Consider the following 13,597-nt stretch of genomic DNA (forward strand, 5'->3'; position numbering starts at 1 on the left):
TCAAAATTACTGATCAGTATATAAACAAGGAGACTTTTGAAGACAGATTCCTGTACCGACAATTTATCGAGATTTAGCCAGGACACAAACCTTTTTTTATAATTTTCGAAGGTTAGGTTATCTCCACTCCGACTAGTTTTATAAATCTTGCTCGATGAGGTACTCATGTGACTATAGGTGTTCCGGGATTCTTCCCGATTAGTGTTAAAACTGTGGTAAAGTAGCGCACATTTCTGAGGCACTATATTTGATTAAGGTTGCAACTATGGTAGGGTGGGGTAAATTGCCGGTAAAGTAAAGCAATTCAATGATCCAATGATCGATAAGGTCAAGCAAAGTGGGGATATCCTCCATCTTATAAAATTCTAGAGAAGGGTTTGTGTCTTGGCTAAGTGTCGGTAAAATATCGATGTAGAAATCTGTGTCCAGAACTCTCCCTGCATTATATCCACTGTGATCAAGCATAGGAATATATCATGAATAATTCTTTTTTCGCTGATTTTGGGATTCAGAATCTCCTTCACGTTCATCGAAACCTCATAATTAAAAACAAAGAAGTGTAGGAAGAAAAAGTTTAAACAGTATGAATTAATAAACACGATGCCATTGACAGACTGAACAAGAGAAAGACAGCATTACTTTAAAAACTATAACCACAGTTATCCTCGAAATTATTCGCGAAACGTTTAGACGCAAATAGCGAGCTCAGTGTAGTTCGAAATCAATTGGACTCATTGAAGCCGTCGGTTGGAGAGGATTAACCGATACAATCAATCTTCGTTAATCTACTTTCGAAGTGTAAGCCAAAGGCTATACGGACACCGATAATCAGCCGAGGCTTGTGAACATCACCGGTAAGGGTCAATTATTGGCATGAGATCGAGAGACCGACGCGTTCGTCCCTCATTAATTACTTTACCACACTATCCAAACCACTTGTGTAATCTTGACGGACCGTCCGTCGTTTTTCGAATGTCTTATACACGCTGAGTGAAAATCTACAATTTGTAAATTTGAGGACAATCACATTTCATTCAAATAATAGGAAAAACATTGATTGAAAGTAGTACATGTTTAAAGTGAAGTGAATAAACATAATTTGCTAGTACACGAACATATTCTTTCAGCTGTTTTTCTCAAGTTGATAATTTGCGAAGACAAACTCACATTTCTTCATTATAATCTACAAACGACTGTTAATATGTGTAAAAAGTTTTTGATGGATGATATAAATAATGTTTCGGAGATCGTAAAACAGAAAACAAACGGTCTAAATCATTTTCCATTCCTACGAAATTTAGATTCTGCGATTAGAAATCACAGAGAATTACTAACATGTCGCGATGAGTAATTTTTGGTTATCGCAAGTTGGCATAAATGATGCAAAAGTTATGTTTTATTCTATGGACTTTGAACTTTGGACTAAATCGATGAAACTTCAAGTGTATAATACACGTGATTTTATAAATTCTCCCTGACTCGTAATTTAGACAATAGATATCACAGAACTAACAAAAATTTCTACAATCATAACCTTTCTCTGTAAGATGTTCAATTTCCAAAATCTCGCCAGAGACATTTTTTATTTTCACGCAGACTGCAGAGAGGATTGCGAATAGGTAAAATACAAAAAAACAACCAACGAATGTCTGCATCGCGTTTATTCCATTCGGCACGTAAAGCACGCAAGCTGGCATGTTCTGAATTTCACGTGGGTCCCTAAATTCGTTTCTTCGCCGCGACGCAGCGATTCTGAGCCCGCATGTGCCGGCTCAAAAAGTCTGGGATGATAAAGGTAAGACGAAAAAAACGAGACGTGTATGTATGTATGTATGTGTACACAGGTACGTACGGTGTAAAAGATAAAATGCAAAATTCATTCCTGCGGCAGAGACTTTCTGGATATTTTCGGCCCAGCCTTTGCGGATTTGGAAACCTCTTGACGTCAGATGTCATGGGAGCAAATTCCTTTAGATTGACCGTGAGCCAGCCCTTGAACTTCCCGTTTTCACACTGCAGGTTCCAGGTTCACGAAACAAAAAAAATATTAATATCCAATTCGAATTTCAATCTACAAATTCAGATTCGTGATTGACGATTCGAAGGCTCTTGGATACCAGATTACATGAAAATAATCCTTTTTTTTAGTTATTTTGAAACACAGTAATGGATCATTATAAATTTCAGAATTCTGACCTTGGATTCGTTATCGGTGACCCAAAAAACCTCCGCGTACTGATTTCCACTAAAATTTTAATATTTTTTGATTATTTTTCCGCCATATTGAATTCGGAATTTTGGATTTTGCAAATCTAACCACTGATTCGTGATCAGCGACTCTAAATCTATACGGTACCAATTTTTATTCGAATCCGGTCATCGATTCTCAAGATATCACGATTCTTATTTAATATTTTGTAAACTTGTTATTTATATAGTTGAAAAAGTATTGAACTGATCAAAGCCAATATGTGGTCTACGCTTTAAGCTACGTGTGATCTACGGTTATGATCTATACTCAACTATGTATTTTGGTTTTTATGAATGTTTTCTTTCAATTTATACAAAATTTGAAAACATCAGGTAAGATACTTGCAAAAAATAGTCCTCAAGAAACTTTCAAATTTTCATATACTATTCCGGATGGCAGCTTTGTACCTGTTGGTGAAATTCTTCATTTTGACGGAAAATGAATCGCTACCGATGTACAGAATTCCTTCGTTAGTATAAATAAGAAATTGATCATCCGATATGAACTCTGCAGCAAAGAGCCAGCCGTGTCTTCAACGGCGTCACGTTGCACGTCTCTTTTATATTACAGCATAACTTATACATATATGGATACCAATCCGGTGCACTGATCCATGTTCAAACGTATGTACCTACCCATAAACAATTTGTGGAAAGATTGGAAGCGAATGACTCGTTCAAAGCCAGGCATTCGCCCGGAAGAAATCACGTTGCGTTATATCAATCGCGATGATAAAACACCGAATTCCTTATTCCAATAAATTGCAGAACCGATTCGCCGTTTACCGAAGCTTAAGGATGCAAAAATATATCAACAACATTACACTCGTGTCAATTCTGTTACACAGTGAGAACAATCAATTTGGAGAAATAAATTATCCAATCAACTGAAAATATTGGGTAGGAAATCGGTCGAATTTCTTCATGCACAATTTGTAACAATTAGGGTCCATGGATTGAGAAATTGATGTGCGACGATCGTTAATAAAGTATAGAATTAATGATTGATCGTTGCAAGAGTTCGACAGAAGATTTGTTGGAGTTCCTTATTGACACGTTGAAAAAACAATGATGAGGGGATAGCTCGGATCTTGTGAAACGTAAAAGGAATGAGTATATAATTGCGAGAAATTTGAATAGCGTAGTATTTTATTTATTTTTTTCAAATCATTGTATGAGTAAATTAACATCGAGTTGGAATTCCACTGAGAAATTGAACTTTCCTTTATTCCACTTTTACTTCTTTGTCACATTTGCATCTCAAGGTATGTAAAGAGAAAAAATAAATAAACAACTAAACGATACCTGGAGGGTGATTATATTACGAAAGCGATCAATATTGGTAGATATCAATTTAAGTTATAATTAAATCTCGGTATAAATTGCTCAATATTGTGATAATTTTCTAATTAATCACAGTTTAATAAATTATTCCGTCACACTTCATCAATGTGGATATTTGACTTCGTTTGGATCTATCTATCTATATTCATTCAAGACTTACGACTTATCAGAATTAAACCTTTGATGATTAATCATTACGTTTTAATAGCGGTGTATAAGCTACGCGTAATCGGGTTGAGTCCAATCAAACTTTCCATTTTCACGTATTATGAGATTTTCATACTCCCTCAATGTTAATTTACTCTACAATTGTAATTTTGGCAAGAAAAAGAAGATCGAAACAGTGATTAACAAAGGAAATTGGTAAAAACAGCGACCAGATTTTCCCTAAAATCGTTATTAATTTCGTCAGAATTCCACCCCGGAAGGAATTTTGTTTTTACAACTAGGCAAAGGCGGAGTCATCGTCGTGGATAATTTATGCGAGGAATTAGCCGGTTATGAGAATTTATAGGCGATTCTAAGACTTTGAAAGCGCGTAACTAATGGTAATGAATAAAAATTGCATTAACAGTCCGGAATGGCAGATGGTGGGTTTAAATGCCACCGCTGATCGATCCTGACCATAAATTTCGTCGAAATAATTTTCGGAGGCGAGGCGATTAGTGATCATATTCCTCGCGAGAATTCCGACGATTTTATATACTCACAGAGAAATACGTTGTTTTAAGCAGATAAAAAAAAAAAAACCAAAAAACAATTAATAGTTGAATTTATTTCAACGGTATCGTTGGTTTTATGAGTGATAAAAAAAAAGTTGCTCCATATGAATCCGGACAATCGGTGAAATAAGATTCGTGATTGAATTTTGTATAAAAAAAAAAAAAAAAAAAACAATGTACCATAATCGCTCTAATTTACGCTGCCGTTGCACCGAGAGAAAACGGTGAAAGTTAACAAAGATGTTAAACCGCCCGAGAATTCTATTCGAAATTAGAAGCGAATCGTTTCGAGCGGTTTCGTTTGTAACGTTATTGTCAATAACGATGTTTCCTGTTAATTGATTCGAATGAAAAAGAAAAAATGCAAACGAACGTCGATCTGCATACTTTTGAATAAAACATAAGCCCCGATATTAAATCGCGTAATTGATCTCCACGCGTAAAAATTGCGCATACTCAATGTGTTCAGTTTCACCGCATCCTATCCGGGGCAGCTTAATCGATCCGTGTTAATGAAACTATATTTACGTACAGTTACACGTATAACTGACTTTGTAATACCGAGTAGAGCATGTGCAGAATTTTCCCATCTGCTGGTTTACACTGTTAATGGAGCCCGAGGAGCGGAACTGTCGACGTTTAGGCGTGTAAATATTAAGGTTCGCGGGCTTCCGCGAAAGCTTGCGAAAGCTCGCCGCTCGCGGTTATCAGACGCCGAGGCTCCTCGTTATTTATAATATAACAGGGGTGTAACGATGAACAATAACATCAACGTTGCGTGATGAAAAAAAAAATAAATTGCACCTGATCGAGGGTAATAATGTTTGAAAGGCTTTGCCTAACTCTGGGGAAACACGCACAATCACAATTTTCGTAATGGAACTCGATATCTCTCTTTGAGAGGCTTCGCAAAATCTTATGCGATTCATTTTTTATTTTTTTTTTTTTTTTTTTTTTTTTATTATTATTTCCGCGCGAAGCGATCTTTCTGGCGAAAAACGTCGCTTTTGGAACGAGAAAGCTTTTTATTTCACTTCGAAACGCATGTTTCGCAATTCGATGTTTTTTTTTTTTTTAGTATTTGTCAAAACTTACGAATAGGTTATCCTAAACTATAGAGTGAGAGAAATTTTTAGCTCCGGTTACCGCTCGGTCCTTGACTATTTTCATTTTTTACAACAATCGACAAAATATAGTTCTAGGTAGGAAACGAAAATTAGTTTTCTAGCTGATACCGGAAAGTCTGGTATCCGTTACTTTTCTTTCTCATTACGATCGCTGTTACCATATTCTCTTGCAGCTGTTGCGAAAATTTAATGCTTGTGCAACAATAAATTGACGTTAAAACCTTATTGAACTAAAAAAGTAGAATAAACCTCGGAAACTGATTTCGCGTTGCAATTACCAAAAAAGGATCGTCAATAGCGCAAAATGGTTACGCGTAACTCGTTTTTCCTAATCCCAACAATATTCAAACAGTTTTTTTTAACGATATCCGTTTTACTGAATTTTTCTCAGTGTACGGGGAAAAAAAAAACTCCCGCGACGATTGAAGACATCAGAAATTATGACTGACCGAAATGCTGCGCGATATTTTTTCGCCACGGTTACAAAATGCCGATTTTAATTTCAAGCATTGCAACGATTCTAATCAATTTTTTTCGTCTGAAAAAAACGTACTCGCTGAATAGTATATATTGTGACAAGGGACGAAAATTGACGATTACGACGAGTCTGAAGTTCGCGCGAATTACGATCGCCAACTTTTGGCTCCGATCACACATAATAGTTTTTATAACAAGCGAATGAAAAATGGTGAAGCTTTGCGTAGCAGTTTGACGGGACGCGAGTGGCCAATTTTTTCCCCCTAGAGACAAAAGTCGAGTAATCTTGGACCGCGCATGCACAAATCTGTCGTTCCAATACCAAGATGAAATTTGCGACTTTCGTTCCGCTAAACTGCGGGATGCAAAGCCCCATTTTTCATGCACCTATGATAAAAAATACCTTATCACGATGCTGTTCTATATTTCACAGATTTCGGTTGCAAAATAGCGACGACGTTAGCTTTTTGAGAGTTCACGATTCCTCCAATGCTTCAGTAATTTTTATAGAATTTGTCTCAAGTTATCTAGAAAATTTTACCAGGTAGTAAATTTTACCAAATTTTAATAATCGTGCATAAGATCATATTTCGAAAAAATAAAAATCGAAGATTTTGAACGTTAAATACGTATTTCCGACTGAAAAATCGTGAAAAAGCTCTGCCAAGTTTTGAAAATTCAACAGCCTTACTAAGCCTCGATGTAATCGTGCTTCGTACAAAGAAAAAAAGCTCTACTTCTTCGATCATCCGGCGGTCATAATTTTCTACTCTCGCTTTCTCTCGTCGTGATTTTGAAACAGAGTCGGGGTGGCTGGATAATATTTATAAGGAAAACCGGTCCCCGTTTCAGTAACGCGTTATTGAACTCATTTATCGAGGCATAACGAGAGAGGGAGAGAGAAATAAAAGGAGAGAGATAGATAGATACAGAGAGGGTGGCTCTGTACGAATCAATTATTTCCCCGAGCTTTGGGGGTTAATTAGACCATTTAATTATGCATTCAAACATTCCAACCATCGAAGGTTCGTTAACTGATGTAAAATCGATACAACGACTTCGTGACTTCCTGTTTCAGCTTATTTTTTAAGGATATTCGAGCTGCGGATGATGCAACGATGGCGAAAGAAAGGATGGGAGGAAAAAGGACAAGATTCTGGCGTATCGGCTGAGGATAATCGAACATTATGTAGGTACGTGATGTAGGATTGAAATCTGACACGAAACTAGCTTGTATTGTTCAGGGGAAACAACCGAGGGACAAAGAACCCGTCAGATCTGGACAGATATCCCAATGTAGAATATTCCTTCGTCCTGTTTTACATAAGAAAAGGTTCCTCAGGACTCGAGATCCTCGCCGAGACTACGCGGTGCCATAATTTGCATTAATTTGCGGTGTATTTGCCTCGAATCTGCTGTATTATATATATATATATGGGGAATTCCGGACCATCGCGGCATTGATTTTTAATTATATTCTTCTCTCAGTCCTTTTAGGGACCTTATAAAAAGAAACGCGATCTACAAATTTATAGATTTGTTAAAGAAGTTGCTTCTCTGGTAATCGCGTTCGATCAGCGCATCTAACAGATCCAATTTTCATTTTTCCCTTTTGGATTTTTTTCGAATTTGCTTGTCAACAACAACAATTAACGATAGAATGTATGAAAGAGTAAGAATTTGGCAAAATAAGACTTTGAACACAGATAAATTTGATGGAAATTTGTTCTAAAAACTTGTTGAAACTTGTGAATTTCGATTCTCAAAAACAAAAAAAAAAAAAAAAAGCTCGCGCAATTAAAAATGTACAAAAATTTCAAATTATTTTATACAATTTGCAGAATCTCACAAGCTTTTCATTTGGTCGATTTTAGCGAAACATTATGCCAATCACCGATGGTTTTGTTATGGGAAATGGATCAATTATCATAATTTTCAAACAGCGGCAGATTTATGGAATAATTTAATATTCGTTTCATACGTTGTTACAGCTTTCATGCAGCTGTAAATTTATAGAAACGTAAAAATAATCAATCCCGCGAAAGCATCTCGCGACGTGTGTACAATTCCTAATACGAGCTGGGAGATGATATTTATCCAAGCAACTGATATTTATTTGACTTGGCCCAATATGAGGACGAAACCGTTGCTTTTTTTTCCTTTTTCATCTCGCGTTGATATCCGAATTGATTGATCTGAGAAATGCTCGAGGCGAGCAATTATTTTTTTTTTCTTTTTCACGTCTTTGCAAGTTGAATCAATCTGATAGTTAGTCAATACAAACAGACATGTATCTGTAGCACAGATTTCAATCACGAAACGGTGATAACGATCGAAAAAGTGTTTTCAGATCGGCCCAACAGTCTGCACCATCAAGCTGTTGAACTTGATTAAGAACTGGTGGGTGCAGGAGGTAGACCACTCAGACCACAGACGCATCTCGTTTTTCCTAACAGCAGATATGCTGAGGTGGAACAGGTAGGCGTACACATAAACCCGAGAGGCTTCATACAAGGAGGAGCTAGAATCGAGGATCCGAGGATCCTGTAACACACCTGCCATCCCCCATCATACAGGCGTTGAAGGCAGCGTACTCGAGGAAGCCAAAGGTCAGCGATACCAACCTGGATATAAGCTCAGACCCAGTTCCCGAAAGCTCCTGAACAGAACCCATAAGACAAAAGACGCTCCTGACTGTGTAACCTACAGAGCAACTCGAAAGAAAGACGAGAAACTGATCAAAAGATGAAAGCCAGAGGTCCGGAGAAGATTCTGCGGCAAGATCGAGGTCCCACAGCCGGTGCTCAGGCTCCAAAGAGTATTCTCGTCAGGCCCAATGATCAGACCGCACGGGACCTCATACCGCTGGACGGTAGCGTGGCGGAAAACTAGATTGACATGTACTGATCAATATGCTGGAGGTCCACTTACGGGGGTCCAAGCCATCGACTCGGGGACCGCCTTCATAGGCTCGTCCAGATGGACATGGACTTGGAGATTTGAAAACGGTGGGAGAGATCGTCAAGGTGGGCAGAATTAGACGATCCATCGACACCTGCGATAGGTTCAAAGATCTTTTCGGCCCTCCTTCATGAAGCCCTGGTCATCAGGTTGAACTCCATTTTCAGAGCGTGTCTATTCACAAGTTGGAGAGAGGTCAGGATGGTATTTATCCGAAAAACTTGGAGCCACGCTTACTATGTAGTTTAAACAGGACCAGGCTGAGAACCTTCATGGATCTCATAACCGGGCACTGGTACATGGGAGGACACCTCATGCATTTGAGGACTCGGAAAGGAGACCCTCTGCTTGAGATGTGGGGAGGAGCAAGAGACCAACTACATAGGCGAGGAGAAAATCGAGGAAACTGGGGCGGGTAGGCTTCTTCAGTTCGCTAATTGTAAGCTTGCCAACCTGACGTCGTTTCCTGCATACTCCAGGGTGCGCTAATGGGTCCGGACACAATGGTCCCGCAGGACTGAGCGCCCAGCCAGCCCCTCTTTAAAGAGTACAATAGTGTTGATTAGAAAATACTCTGCTTATCAGAATTACAATTTTACATATAATCAAAAAAACAGAAGACCTTTTTTTCCTTAGAATCTTCGAACTGTAAACTTTTCAAAAATAAATAAAGAAGTCGAGCGAAATCAGACGAATCTTACCACGAGGAGTAACAAATTTTGGGAAAGCAATATTTGTTTTTAAACAATATTTTCAGTTGAATAATTAAAACGCCGAGACTTTGATTTCGATTAACCAAGACGCGTTTTCTTTCTTACAAAAGTCAATTCATCGATGATAATCTGTACCTAATATCGGTTCGATACTGTGAAACTGAATATTCAACCGTACCAACATGATAGAAAGAAATTGTTTTGGGAAACTTTAGCGGAAAGTAGTCATCCGAATAAAATTACTAAGCACCGGCAAAAATTTTCACCAATATTTCAATGATTCCAAATGACACGTAAAAGTCCAATCTTTTATCAACATTACAATATTTCCAGTGTTTTCCATTATTCATTTCGTTTTTATCAAAGATCTTCGTACAACCAACGAATATAATGATATGACAAATTCGTAAGAATGAATAAAAATTACTTAATTTCCATTGCCAATTACTTCCAATTTCCTCGAATAAAAAACAGAAAAAATACCATTCCGATCGATCCTCGCATGAAATCAGTTGCGCGGTTGTTTAAAATCCGAGACCTTGGTAGAAGCTCTTATCTCGAAATCCGTCGCGTTGAGCTTAGACAGCCTCGAGAGGTAAGAAAGTTCGTTGGTGCAGGTGCAGTGAGGAGAGCGTTGCTGCGGCCAGGCGACAAGTAGTCACGTACGAGCTTTGTCAGACCTCGACTATCGCCGGCTGAAATCTGACCTCCAAACCGCCCTGCAGGATGTCCTCGGTGCACTATGCACGCCACCTTTTCGCTTCCCACTCACCCCGAACCGCAGCATCGCCCTCGTTGTACCGAGGATGTCCCATATATATATATGAGGCATTCCCAGCCGACTCGACAAAAGCTTGACCGAAACATTTTTTTAATTTGGTCTAGGATTTTTTCCGCGTTGATACGAGGCTGAAAATTAGCCAATGAAAAGTTCCACCTTTTTTTTTCAATCACTCGTACGTAACCTGTGGATTTTTTAAACACATCGCGAAAATACCCAAACTTATCTTTGAAATACAAGAAAAGAAAGAGAGAAAAAGTAAAATTTCAGTTTCGAAATAAAATATTTTTACGGATGATTCAGGGTAGAAGAACTTTTGTTTCTATTTTGTACAGTTCTTTATAAAAATGCCGGATGGCATGTGGACTGCAAAGAATACATTCGTAATTCGAAAAGTGTTTTGAAAAAAAAAAATCGTCCGCGCGTTGTACCACGAGAAAAACAGTCTAAAAATTTAGTAATCCAATCTGAGACGCGGTAAGTGTTATAATAAATTTGGAACGGGTGTTGAACGCAGAAAAAACGTTTTAAAAACAATAGAAAGAAAGGGTTATTTTTTTACTCTGAATCTTGCGCGAAAATACATAATTTCGAAAACGGGACGTTGTCTTTTTTTCATTTTTCGGATCTAAAAAACTAATTTGGGTGTTCGTAGAGACGGGTTCGAAAATTCATTGGGTGAATAGGAGTGTTGAAAAAAATTTGGAAATCTTGTTTGAAAAAGGTTTTCGTGGGTCGTACCGACGTAGAAAAAATCCTTGGTGAAATTGGTAAATGTCACGGTCAACCGTTTACCAATTTGGCGTGGAATGCCCCATGTATACGTTCCTCTGCTTACACCCTGAAGTCGACAAGACGAGGAGCCGCACTCGGCTCGTATGCCAACCTCGGGCACAACCGCCGCTTCTCCTCCTGACACATGATTCTCATTATAAACCTCTCGTTTACCTTGTTAATTGCGACGCAGGCGGTGCAGAGGCCGAAACTTCGTTATTCGTTGTATATTCACTTGCGGCAATAATTATTTCGATATTCGAATCACGGTTATAAAGTAGAACCTATTCTTTGATCAACTTCTTTTCCACCCGACAAAACTCGTTGGATACATGGTAACAAAAAAAAATAAATGAATAAATAAATAAATAAAAAAAGAAAAGAAGAAAAAATCATTGCGAAAGGATAATTTTTGTATACAACGAGAAAAACGTCATATTCTTTGCAATCAATAATATTGAATTGTTTTCGTTATTCTTTACGAGGCGGCGTGACGAAATCCGGTATTTGAAATTTGGAATTTGGAGAACAACGAGGTTTGCTAAAAAAAAAAAACAAAAAGGAAAAAAAAAAGAAGAAGAAAATGACAGAATTTAATCCGATAATATTCGACATCTGGTTATTTCCTCAGTGAAAATCACTACGTTTGTAAATTACTTGAGCAAGTAAAGTTTCACCGCGTAGCTCGGAGCCGTGAACATTTACGGTTCTAATTTCCTTGCTTATTAGCGAGCCGGTAGGGCACAAGCCAACGAACGCTCCAAGCGAAAGTACTAAAATTTAGTATCGCAACTTCGCAGGATATTGTCGTTGGCTTGAATATTCCAGCTATAACACGGTTTAAGTGTATAAGGCGTTACAGAATCTGGATTATCATCGTAAAGACGCGCATCTCTTAATAATATACGGTGGCATATATATCAACAATCACTAATAATTTATTACGTATTAAATTGCTCGTTTGATAAGAAATACGTAGGAAGTATAAAATGTTAATTCCTACTTGAGAGTAAAGCCCTTTGGTCCGTGATTATCTTCTCTCATTTCCCGTTCTTAAACTCCGCTGAAAAATAACATGGAAATACGTTTCGTTATTCAAAATTTCGTTTTTTTTTTTTCTTTATTCGCGAGGTTATCATCAAGTCTCCAGTATTCTCAAGAACACGATGATAAATATTTATGGTTTTCAATTTTTGAAAAATCGATTTGACCGATTACGATTAAATTTTAGATTAAATCAAGTAAGTATTGCGCATGGTTCTAAATTCGTCGCAAATTGGATCACACCTCTACAAAGTCCGATTCGTAAGCGACGACGCTCACCGAATTCTTCAAGCCTATCATTTGTTCCGGTTGAAGAGAAAAAAAATAAATATGTTTTTCAATCGAGAAACATGAATTCTCTGTATAAATACGTGTAAAAAAAAAATAGCAATTTTATAAAAATTTGATCAATCTATTTTCGTATAGCTTAACAAACAAACTTTCTCCACAATTCCCAAAAGCTTGCAAAAATTTTCTTGACCACTGTTCGATGAAAATTGCTAAATATTATAATTTGAAAGAAATGGCCAATGGAAATGGAAATGGGAAATAATTTTTAAAACTTTTGCGAGCTTCGTTATTTCGTTCATATTTCTTCTATTTTCGCTCACTTTTTTTATATCATCGTTTGTTTTTCCTCTTTGCTGAACTTTTTCTCCTGCAAATCATCAGTTTGACTTTTACTGATTTCGATGCACCGGCACAAATGCCGCATGTGAATGGATTCCGAGGAGCTTTTCAGGGCGGCATCAAGATCCTCGAGGGAACTTCCGGTATCCGGTATCGCCACTGTTGGAGTTTCGCTCAGCGATATATCGGCTGTAACAAAATTCTCTGCAGCTTCCATACGAGCCACGAAGTTTCTGGACCCTTACATGCTTAACCCGAGTCGAACGGGGGAAATATTCGATACGGTATTTGCCCTTTACTTGCAAAATACATTCGATCCGATCCGAGACGGTAAGGGGATACCCACGCGTAACTTCGGCCGTGGAAACATAAATCTCAAAACGAGATATTCTCACGCGGAAGGCTAAAAAGTTGTACTTACCTAAAATGTATTGCTTCCGCTGCCGTTTATATGATATATATTACGTGCGGTTCTACGCATTCCAATATTTTTATATATACGGGGCATTCCGTGCCATCTCAATCTCTCTGATTTGTCCCACAATTTCTTACGCGGTATTGTTTTCACTATCGAAAGCACTCAGTTTTGTTTTTTCAAATATTTCGAATCCATTGGAATTATTTACAATTTATAAAAACAGACACAATGTTCGACACGATTTAAAAACTTCGAATCATTCTGCAAAATTGTGTGTCAGGTATCAAAACTTTTTAGCCTCGTGAGCCGAAGTTGACTGATTCTTTCTTTTCATTCCATAAAACTAAAAAAAAAAA

Source organism: Neodiprion fabricii, chromosome 3 (assembly GCF_021155785.1).
Source record: "Neodiprion fabricii isolate iyNeoFabr1 chromosome 3, iyNeoFabr1.1, whole genome shotgun sequence".
In the NCBI taxonomy this organism is placed as follows: Eukaryota; Metazoa; Arthropoda; class Insecta; order Hymenoptera; family Diprionidae; genus Neodiprion; species Neodiprion fabricii.